We start from the raw sequence: 12,468 nt of genomic DNA on the forward strand, positions 1-12,468 counted from the left end.
CTACTGTATGCATATAAAATATCAGAGTGGAAACTGTACTATTCCAAATTACGAGTTTCTTTGTTTGTTTTTCAGCATCCCTCCTGTATTCTTTAATTTGCTGTAATTGCAACAAGTCCTTCAAAAGGGCATTTAATGAGACATTTATAAAAATTAGTATTTTTGTCAGCGTTCAGTGTAACTTGGTGTTAGTTTTACTTAAAAACATATTGTAATGTGATGAGGGGCATGGAAAGTGATTTGTGCGGTAGTCACATATTTTGTGTGTGGGTGTGTGGTGTTACTGTCACGGTTGTCGTACTGTAGAGAAGACCAAGGGGCAGCGGGTTGCGTGCTCAACATCATAATTGATAAAATAATGAAAAGACGGAAAAACAAGAAAATAACGAAGGACAAACCGACTGTTCTACAGGCTATATCACAGCAGTGCAAAATCAACTACCCACAAAAACCCAGGTGAAAACAAGCTCCTAATATATGACTCTCAATCAGGAACAACGAAGTACAGCTGTTCCTGATCGAGAGCCACACAGACAACAAAGAAATACACAAACCAGAAAACCCTAGAAAACCAAAACATACACCCAAACCCCGGAACACATAAATATAACACCCCTCTACACTACACATAACCCCCGGACCACATAAAACAAATACCCTCTGCCACGTCCTGACCAAACTACAATACAAATAATCCCTAATACTGGTCAGGACGTGACATTACCCCCCCCCCCAAAGGTGCGGACACCGTATGCACCTTAAAAAAAAATAATAATAACCCCTAACTAAAGGGAGGGAAGGGAGGGTGGCTGTGCTACACCCCCCCTCCCCAACCCACCTATACTGGAGGTGGCTCAGGTTCTAGTCTACAGCCACCCCCTGACCAGTCCACCCCTGCAGAATGTTCAGGGCTGTAGAATGTCTCCGGACTGTGGGCCGACTCCAGAAGATCCAGACTGTAGGCAGACTCCTTCGGCTCCGGACTGTAGGCAGACTCGCTCGGTTCCGGACCGTAGGCAGACTCATCCGGTTCCGAGCTGTAGGCAGACTCACTCTGTTCCGGACCGTAGGCCCTCTCGTTAGGTTCCGGACTGTAGGCCGTCTTGCTCGGTTCCGGACTGTAGACCCATTCACACCTCTCCGAACTGTGGACCGTCTCACTCGGTTCTGCACAGTGGGCCGTCTCCCTTGGTTCCGGGCTTGACACTCTTACCGGATACTCAGGACGGGGTACTGTTGTCAGATACTCTGGACGGGGGATTGTTGCCGAATACTCTGGACGGGGCACTGTTGTCGGATACTCTGGACGGGGCACTGTCTCCGGACCCTCTGGACGGGGCACTGTTGCCGGACACTCTGGACGAAGCACTGTCGTCGGAAGCTCGAGGCTGGGCTGACGCACTGAAAGCCTGATGCGTGGGGCTGGTAGTGAAGGTACCAGCCTGGGGACACGCACCTCAGGGCTAATGCGGGGAGCAGGAACCAGCCGAGTAGGACTGGGTTTACGCACTAGAAGCCTGATGCGTGGTGCTGGTACTGGAAGTGCCAGTTTGGGGACACGCACCTCAGGGCTAGTGCGAGGAGCGGGAACAGGCTGAGTAGGACTGGGCGGACTCCTGGAAGCTTGATGCGTGGTGCTGGTACTGGACGTGCCAGACTAGGGGTTCGCACCTCAGGGTCAGCACGAGAAGCAGGAACTGGAAACACCGGGCCATGGAGGTGCACAGGCTGTCTTGATCGCACCTCCGGCACAACCTGTCCTGGCTGGATGGAACTAGTAGCCCTGTATGAGCGGAGTGCTGGTACAGGGCGAACTGGGCTGTGAAGGGGCCGGATGGTTGCCGTGCGTAGAGCGGGCGTAGGGTAGCCTGGTCCTAGGAGGCGCACCGGTGACCAGATGCGCTGCGCAGGCATCCTCCTACCAGGCTGGATGCCCACTCTAGCACGGCATTTGCGAGGGGCTGGGATAACTCGCACTGGACTGTGCGTGCGTATGGGCGAGATCGTGGTCACTTCTGCAAAACTCGGCGCCCTCCACTCCATACGATCCTCCATATAAGCATGGGGGAGCTGGCTTAGGGCTCACCCTTGGCCCAGCCAATTTACCCGTGTGACCCCCCCCAAAACATTTCTTGGGGGTGCCTCTCGTGCTTCTCCCTCAGCGCGTACAAGGCCTCGTACTGACGCCTCTCCGCCTTGGCTGCCTCTATTTCCTCACGTGGGTGACGGTATTCCCCAGCCTGGTGCCAAGGTCCAGCCCCGTCCAGAATTTCTTCCCATGTCCATTTCTCTCGACATTCCATATAATATTCCCCTTGCAGGATATCATGTGAATCTCCAAGAATCTCAATTTACTCTGACTGTTGGGGGATCGCTGATATTTTCAGAGAACATTATGTTTTCCTAAACCTACATGTACATAGTGTACATTTACATGTGGAGTGTTAAATCGAATCAACCAGTCTTGCTAACACCAGCCTTTATGTGTAGTCATGTGGAACGTACTTCAGTCAGGCTAGTCTTGATCTAGGTCCTGTGGTGCTATTGGAACAAGCCATAGTACATTCCAGCAAAGAAATCCTACAGCTATGCCCTAATATCCCAAACCTTACCCTAATAAGGCTACAATGTTACACATATTTCAAAGAGTGATGGAAATGTAAAATTGAAAGCAGGTATTTGTTAAACAAATATGTATTTATTTTATTTTTCTTTAGTTCAAGTTGACTGTACATATATTTTCTCAAAATAAATTCATTTAAAAGTTCACTTGAAGTTCACTTGTCACTCAAGCGTCATGTGTATTTTACAAAAGTTAGTTCAAGCTAACTGTACATTTTCATACACTTCAATACATTTAACAACAATGTAAAATTAAATGTTACCTTGCAATGTGTTACTCATATAACATCACGTACAGTACATTTTACAAAATAGATTTTTTAAAACATTAATATGCTGAATTATTTACACTATCCTTAGGGTAACATAATACACTGTATGATGGAGGGGAGATAAGCTGAGTAAACAAAATCTAAACCCAATTTCAGAATATTCTTCTATTTCTAACATTGTTTTTCTCTTGTCGTTGTTCCAAAGTCATCTATAGTTTTCTGACTGAGCCTAGCTGAATCTCTATTCTCCCAGGGAACTCTCTTTCAATATCATTGTTTTCAGCGATCTGGATGATGCCCAAGATCATGCCAGGTAATGATAATGATTTATTGCAACTAACTGGTTTATTTCAACTAATTATTCATTTGTACTTTGTTCCTCATGAATCAGACATTTTTTCAAGTTCTTCTCTCATCTTTTCAAATTTGCTTATAGTCTCCTGACACAATTCAGATGATTTCTTGATACTTGTCATAAACTCTGAACCAATATCACGGCCACTGCCGATCTCTCTGACATCACCAAAGATATCACTAACAATACCTGAGAAGACAGATAACTCCCTTTTCAAGTCTACTGCTTCACTAAGAATTCTAGCACTCAGTTCAGATGCTCTCTTAAACTGATGTGGCTCATCTCCAGCTGGGGACATGGAGGACATTCTAACAAATTCTTTAATATCTTCATCGATACAATACAGACGATCCACAATTGGTCCACTCTTGGCCAATAACTTTTTCTCATAATCCGCCAAGGTCTCTTGGTTTGTGACATCACTAATAATTCTTCTAAAGTATAAAATAACAGCAGCCAAAATAGACAACGTGATGCCCACCCCTGCACCGGCAACAGAGGAAACCCTGTGAAGGGGGCAAGAAAGAATCCCACTACTGCGCACACTCCCCCAGCCGTATATACTGCAATAGCCTCCTTGCTCTTGTAAGGAGACCCTCTTTTATTTTTCTCCAATTTGATCTTTTCAGCTATCATTGTAAATTCATCTGCCAATGTTTTCAGATCATTTTTAGTCTCATCAAGGAGTCTGTTGTATGAGCTGATGTTTTGATGGAGTGACCTGAGGTTTTGATTCGGAGGATCAGATGAAGACACTGAAAAACAAAAAGACATACATTCATTCACTGTCACTGTTGGCTTTAGCACAAATGACGCAAGTCAAGGGCAGTGCGCTTCTCTAAAACCTTGTATTAAATCCCAGCCATAGTCAGACAGTTATTCATAGAAAGAACACACTCACCCAGATCAAGAAAAAATCTAAAAGAGTAACTTATCTGTCAAACCTGATTAAATATACCAGACATGCAATGGTAGCCCAGTGTTACACTGATACGTATCCACAAAGAAATCCCACCACAGTAATAGCCAGATTTCTTGTACTAATCTGTCCAATCTAATTAACCATAGCTTAACTTCATATGTTACACCACTGTAAAGATTACAGTAGATAGTGTTGAAAAATGTGTTCATCCCTGCTCCGGCAAAACAAGCTTTAAAACTGGATCACACCTATATTTTATTGTTTTTTTTATGAGGCTGAATGAAGCATTATAAAGGAATATTTCTAATAATTTCCACTAAAACAAAACTATTATATTTCTTGATTTAAAGTGAAATTCATTCTTGGCGTAAGCGTAGGACTACACTTCATCTGTGTCTAATCGTTGCGACTTTAATGTGGATTTTAGGTAAAGATGAGTTGAACAATGTGTTAATTATGAATTAAACCTGGCCATTGGCCTTGCCATTGTAAAGGTTTTAGTATTGCATGCACATAATACTGGATTACACTTAATCATTTCCCATTATTTTATTTTAGTGTTCTTTTAATTCAGTTTAAGCATAGTCCAATAATATTTTTAAGAGATGTCCACAGAATTGTGATACTATAAAATTCTATTGCTGTGGGCTTAAGCGTCCTTGAAGCTATTTTATTTATTTTTTATTCCATACAATCTTACTCACTAAAAGGTGGTGAATCCATACTGTCATCACTTGAATCCTTATCATGACTGTCTGACTGAGTTCTCGTTTCCATGCTTGGAGTTGGGGTTTTCAGAGCAGAGGAAGACTTCAATCCCACTGGAGGATGTAGGTAGACAGTGATTCATAAAGAGAAACAAAAACTGTGTTAAAGTATTAATCTATTCTCTCAGTCTCATTTGAAGTGTTTTAGAATATGTAGATAGTTGAGGAAATATGACAGACACCTACAATTCACTTGTACAATTAACACATTAAATACATTTAATCAATGTTCATAATTTTCATATAATCACAGTATCTTCGATTGGTCTTACCTTCAAAGAAGCCAAAATGATGAGACTATGGGAGAACATTCTGATTAATTAAATGGAAATACTTGTTACATTATTACTTAAGGGATAATTCAAACCTTTACTTTTGGTATTATTATACATTTTGTATATGCTTTTCAATTGTAATATACAATCCTGTAACAAGTTTATAAATGTCTGAACACAATGTTATACATATTGTTAAAGCACCAATCAGCACATTATGCATTTATAAGTTATATTCTTCAAAAATCAATGGGTACATATCATTAATTTATATGTCCAAAAATGTATGTAGCAACTGCAGATGGCCCCTTTAAGTGACACTCGAGTCTCCTTTTCACCTCATTTATCACCAGATTTACTTAACAAAAGGCCCAATAGGTGGTCCGGGTAAGTCATGACATGGCACAAGTGGGGGGCTTTCCTCTTTTGTTGTCTACGCTCTTAGAAAAAAGGGTTCCAAAAGGGTTCTGGAGCACCCTTTTTGGTTCCATGTAGAACCCTCTGTGGAAAGGCTTTTATATGGAACCCAAAAGGGTTCTACCTGGAACCAAAAGGGTTCTACCTAGAACCAAAAGGGTTCTACCTGGAACCAAAAGGGTTCTACCTGGAACCAAAAGGGTTCTACCTGGAACCAAAAGGGTTCTACCTGGAACCAAAAGGGTTCTACCTGGAACCAAAAGGGTTTATTCAAAGGCTTCTCCTATGGGGAGAGCCGAGGAACGCCTTTTGGTTCTAGATAGCACCTTTTTTTCTAAGAGTGTAGTGCTCCTCTATTGTTCCTCATGCACAGGGGAGGCCAATGACATCACAGATTCCCATCAGATCAACTCCTCTAATGAAGTTTGTGTCAAAACACATATTTTTTTACTCTTTAGTGTGTGTACTTTACTGTATCACTTTTCAACAGTAAACATTCCAAAATAGCTGGAGGACGTCTTTAAGTGTTCGCAAAGTAATTACAATAAATATTGCAAATACAGTAGAAAAAATACAATATAATTGCTCAGAAGGTGTGATGACTCCCAATGCCAGATAGATAGAGATGGGTTTTGTAGTCATTTTTTTACTTTTTCTATCTGTATCAGGATCAAATGTCAGACAATTTTACTACTATATTAAATAATTTGAAGAGGTAAATTACAGACTGATTTGTTGGTGTAAACACACAGTCAAGTAGTCACGCAGTACATATTATATCATATGTATGTATGTATGTATGCATCATCGTGCATATTTGATGTCAAGTATGAAAAAAGTATGCAAATGTATGCTCTCACTGCTGTAAGTTACTCTGGATAAGAGCATCTGCTAAATGACTAAAATGTCAACCTCATTGATTCTTGAAGACTATAAATTGATTCATGAGCTGAACTCAACATGATATATAATAATACATCTCACATCAAATTCGCTGTAAATATAAACATTTTCTACAGACATGTTGATGAAAGAGGCCATAGCTGTCCACCAAGTAGCACAGTAACAGGTGTGGCCTGGCACAGTATGACATATACACTCTTACATACACACACATTTTCATGAATAGTTCTATATTAATGCAACATTAGAACAGAACAGTTTACATTTCCTACAACTACACCAGTGGAAATCATTTCATACTCACAGTGTTTAGTTAGGTGCAGTGGAGGTACAATGGGTTATCCAGAGGAGTAACAACTTGACTGTGTTGGAGATTCTGGATTCTGAAAATAAAAACAACAGTTGTGTCCAATCACAAATCAAGGTTCATCATTGATAAGGAGTTATTTTATGACTTAATGATGACTGAGTGTATCAATGTTCACTTATTAAGACTTTGTCAATGCAGGTACCAGGAAACACCAGGAAACACCTGCCACTGTAGTAACCCCATAACACCACAGAGGTACAGTACCACCAAATACTGTAGTACCCATAACACCACAGAGGTACAGTACCACCACATACTGTAGTGCCCCATAAGACCACAGAGGGACAGTACCACAGAGGGACAGTACCACCAAATACTGTAGTACCCATAACACCACAGAGGGACAGTACCACCAAATACTGTAGTACCCATAACACCACAGAGGTACAGTACCACCAAATACTGTAGTGCCCCATAAGACCACAGAGGGACAGTACCACAGAGGGACAGTACCACCAAATACTGTAGTACCCATAACACCACAGAGGTACAGTAACACCAAATACTGTAGTACCCCATAACACCACAGAGGGACAGTACCACCAAATACTGTAGTACCCCATAACACCACCGAGGGACAGTACCACCAAATACTGTAGTACCCCATAATACCACAGAGGGACAGTACCACCAAAATACTGTACTACCCCATAAAACCATAGAGGGACAGTACTACCAAATGCTGTAGTACAGTGCATTCGGAAAGTATTCAGACCCCCATTTTGTGGAATTAGCAACTTTTGAACGACTTAATACTTTTTATCTACTTTGCACTGAACAAAAATATAAATGCAACATGCAACAATTTCAATGATTTTACTGAGATCCAGTTCATATAAGGAAATCAGTCAATTGAAATGAATTCATGGATTTTAGATGACTGGGCAGGGGCGCAGCCATGGGTGGGCCTGGGAGGGCATATGCCCACACACTTGGGAGCCATTCAATTCTCTGGCAACAGCTCTGGTGGAAATTCCTTGAGACATCTGTGGCATTGTGTTGTGTGACAAAACGGCACATTTTTGAGTGGCCTTTTATTGTCCCCAGCACAAGGGGCACCTGTGTAATCATCATGCTGTTTAATCCGTTTCTTGAAATGCCACACCTATCAGGTGGATGGATTATCTTGGCAAAGGAGAAATGCTCACTAACAGGGATGTAAACACATTTCTGCAGAAAGTTTGAGATAAATAACCTTTTTGTGTGTATGGAACATTTCTGGGATGTTTTATTTCAGCTCATGAAACGTGCGACCAACACTTTAGGATGTTAGCTAACCCTTCCCCTTTAACCAAACTCCTAAATGTAACCCTAGCCAACTACCTAACGTTAGCCACTTAACTACCTAGCCAGAATTCATAAAAACAAATCATACATTTTGCAAATTCGTAACATATCATACGAAATGGGGGATTGACATCAACAAATTAATACATACCCTACGAAACGTGACATATCATACTAAATGGAATGTCTCGGATTTGCGTAAAGAATAATACAAAGTGCTCTGAGACCAGGTTGGAATTGGAGGATGCATTTTATGCATATTCTAACAGGGCTCTCCCACCTTGAACTTGGAGAGCTACCTAGCCTGAACAGGGTTGGAAAGCCATGTAATGAAATTCAATAGTTTACATCTGTCGTTCTTTTTGAACTCACTCACCTCAATAATAACACTACATCAACGGTTATTAGCTTACTGTTTTTGTTATCATGGAGGACTGATTGGGCTCATTGCCTCTAGTTGAAAATAAATGCTGCTCTAGGAAATGTAACTAAGTGTAAATGTAAAACTGTCTAAAGCAAGGTTCCATGGAGAAACCGTGATGAGGCCCTGTCCTTCCACCAGATTTAACACATTCCATAACCATTTAAACATTTTCTAACCTTGATTAAAACATTTCTTACTTTAATGTAAACCTTTTCTCACCTTAGTTGTTTAAAAGTGATGAAAAATGGATTTGGAAATTGTTACCACGTTTTCGACTCAGTTGGTGTTTGTTTTCTGTGCAATTGTACTTTATCTTTCACTTTCACTCTCCTTCCCTTCCTTCTCCCCAACACTGCAGTACAACATAACACCACAGAGTGATGCAACTATATCAGTGAATTAAGTGTTTTCTCTGTGTGGTTTTAAGTGTGTGTGTGTGTGTGTGTGTGTGTGTGTGTGTGTGTGTGTGTGTGTGTGTGTGTGTGTGTGTGTAAGAAAAATAAATGTTTTTGACATCTGGAGAAGAGTTGGAGATCTTTGGACAGGTAATAAGAGGATGACTATAAACATTTTAAAAGGACAGAATATTTAGATGTTATAGAAAGATTGTACTGTTCTGTGGAAACTAGTTGAAGACCAGGCAATAACCCCCAATACAACATTTAGTCTTCAAAAATATATACATGATATATACTATTACATTACTCGTGAGGGATCCCGGAATTTTTCAGATAATATTTTGTTTACAGCTGATCACTTCACCGTGTAAAGTCAAATCAAATCAAATGTCTCTTTCTCTCTCTCTCCTCTGTGGTGCTATTGGAACAAACCATAGTACATTGTGGACTTGTGATCACCTGTGCATTGTTGCACAGGATGACCATTATTTGTCTAATAAAGGGGGACTTCAATGTGTTTTGTAAATTGTACAACAGCTGATGAAACTAACACCGCAAAAGAGTGAACATTTTTTTTAAAGTAATTTTTTACAATTTTACTGAAAATATATTACAGTAAGGTACTTAATTGTTACAGAGAAATTATTTCATACTGATATAGAAACGTCTGCATAGGGCCGGTGTCGGGGCCTCAAGGAACCAGGAAGAGTAGCTCCACCAGCTGCCCCTTATGAATTGACCCTGAAACGAGCAAGATCACCAGCTATGTTTTTAGTCATCTGCTATTTTTTGTAAATATTTATTTTCTCCAAAGAGTTTATTGAATGGGTTGATGTTGTCTTTGAGCTTTCGTAGTTCAGTAGACTCTGGGGGAAAAAAACGTTGTCAGACAGTGTTATGCAGAGGAAAGACACAAACCCACAAACCACTTTGATGACTAAATTAACATTTGTAATTTAATATCTAATTGAACTAACTAGCTAACTATCTCAGTATAAATTCCAATGCAGCTGTTTTTATCTCAATATCAAATCATTTCTGGGTAAAAATGAAATACCTTACTGTGATTGCTTTCAATTAAAATGGTCAAAAATATACAAAAATGGCTTCTTAGCAAAGAGCAATTTCTCAAGCAAATATTTTGGTAGGACTCTCTGGGAGTGGTCTGAGTGGGGAGGTGAAAAGTGAAAACTAGCTGTTATTGGCAGAGTTTTTCTTATTGTTCTAACTAATTTACCACCTGGCGATATCATCAGGCAGGCCAAAACTCCATCCCACCAAAACAGGCAAAAGTTCCAGGTGGTCTTATAGTGTGGAAATATCATGAAAACACAGGTAAATCATGTTTTTGACTGCACTGGACCTTTAAAGAGGCTCTGAACATGTAGATTGGCACATGTGTTTTTATGTTGCTCATTAGAAAAACGAAATTTCAGGCTTGGAGGTATGTTTCCTAACCGATTCGGCATTTGAGTAATGAGCCTATTTCACTTCCTCAAAATCCCCAGAAGGAATCTAAGATAACTCAAGAATGTTTTAGTTGTGCAATTTTAAATCGAGTTATGGTGTTTGGTGCTGTGTTTCTAAAGTAAAAAAAATGTGTGACGTGTTGTCTTATGTAAACAGTCAGAGCTGCTGAGCAGGCCTGTCACACTGTCTATGCTATTGGTAGAGAGCAATCACTGCAGTAATCAAAACCCAACCTTAATTTACCCGTTGTGACTCATGGATGTTCCAAACTCCGTTTTAGACCAGACTGACTTTATCTACAAAATTATCCTATTTACACTTTGTAGTCAATTTTATGACACTCAAATAACTTTTTCAGAATCATATCGATGCCACATAGTCTGTTTTCAAAGGGATTTGTTGTTTTTTAAAGGCAGTCATCTTTAAAGGACAACTCCACTTTTCAACCTCATTTCTATTATCTCCAGCACAATACCAGTGTCAACATATTTGAAAGGTGCATTTCTACATTTTTCCCCCGCAGTTTTTAGTTCAAAAGTGAAAACATTTTAAAAGCAGCGATTTTCAAACACTATGAGATTCATAGGGACGTGGGGATCAATAAAATACCCTCCATTGTGCAAGAAACTCATGACAGGTTTTGGAAATCACCGTTTTTAACTTTTAATCCTACCCTGTGTTGTCACAGAGAAGCATTTTTTATGACCTTTCTTCTCATCTTTTTATCCACTGATCATATGTGTTGTTTTCACATATGTAGACACTGGTTAGGTGCTAGAGATGATGAAATGAACATTAAATTCTCTGGCAAAGACTCTGGTGGACATTCCTGCAGTCAGCATGCCAATTACACGCTCCCTCAAAACTTGAGACATCTGTGGCATTGTGTTGTGTTACAAACCTGCACATTTTAGTGCCCTTTTATTGTCCGCAGCACAAGGTGCACTTGTGTAATGATCTTGCTATTTAATCAGCTTCTGATATGCCACACCTGTCAGGTGGATGGATTATTTTAGCAAAGGAGAAATGCTCAATAACAGCGATTTAAACAAATGTGTGCAGAAAATTTGAGAGAAATACACTTGGAACATTTCTGCAATCATGAAACATATTTTTGTTTAGAGTAGATTTGTAACAAGCACGTTCAGAGGAAAATAGCATTTTCGTTTAGTGCATTAAAATACCTTACTGGATTGGATATCAAGACAACAACCATATTAAGATCAAAACTAATTTCACTGTTTGCATGCCAGGTGATGACATTAAATTATTAACGACGTGTGTTTGTGTCAAATAACAAATCGTTAAACTGTTGAATAATTCTAAATCCCTCTCTTGAAAACATGGTTTCAGTTGAATACGAGAAGAACGTCAACTTTTATAACAAGAAGATCAAACTTCATTGGCTTGTGTTTAGACTTTTACTTCTTTCTCTGTCAGGATACAGAGGAGATTTTTTACATTTTATTTTTATTGAACCTTTATTTAACTAGTCAAGTTAGTTAAAAACTAATTCTTATTTACAATGACGGCCTACCAAAAGGCAAAAGGCCTCCTGCGGGGACGGGGCCTGGGATTAAAACAATAATAATAATACAATATAAATATAGGACAAAACACACATCACAACAAGAGAGACACAACACTACATGAGGAGAGACCTAAGACAACAACATAGCAAGGCTGCAACACATGACAACACATGGCGAGGGACCGGGCAGTGTGAGGCCGTGTAGGGGTTTTTGGTGGAGAGAAGATTGGTGAGTAAAGCTGGACGGGTTGGTCATTCTATACCTCTGTTCAACCCCTCTCACCTGGTGCCCTAAAATAAAATGTTATGACTATTTCAAACCTTGAAGTTATTGTATGAAGCGTGTTGTCAGGTAGTTTCCCACAAAGTACAGTAGTACAGTTTATATAGAGGTTTATTTCAGCTGTAGCTCAGGAACTGTGTTGGCAAGGCATTGTTGTCTGTTGACATTTTTT

General features: G+C 40.1%; 1 long non-coding RNA gene across 1 annotated transcript; it reads right to left on the bottom strand.

Moving 5' to 3' along the window:
* Nucleotides 1–2,678: 2,678 nt before the first annotated feature.
* LOC106578005 (uncharacterized) lies at nucleotides 2,679–8,976 on the bottom strand. The gene is made up of 5 exons (XR_001322257.2): nucleotides 8,834–8,976; nucleotides 6,838–6,916; nucleotides 5,211–5,235; nucleotides 4,876–4,992; nucleotides 2,679–4,004 (listed from the first exon to the last, which is right to left on the bottom strand). It is a non-coding gene; the product is annotated as an uncharacterized lncRNA (long non-coding RNA).
* Between the last annotated feature and the right edge of the window lie 3,492 nt (nucleotides 8,977–12,468).

Source organism: Salmo salar, chromosome ssa18, assembly GCF_905237065.1.
Source record: "Salmo salar chromosome ssa18, Ssal_v3.1, whole genome shotgun sequence".
Lineage (NCBI taxonomy): Eukaryota > Metazoa > Chordata > Actinopteri > Salmoniformes > Salmonidae > Salmo > Salmo salar.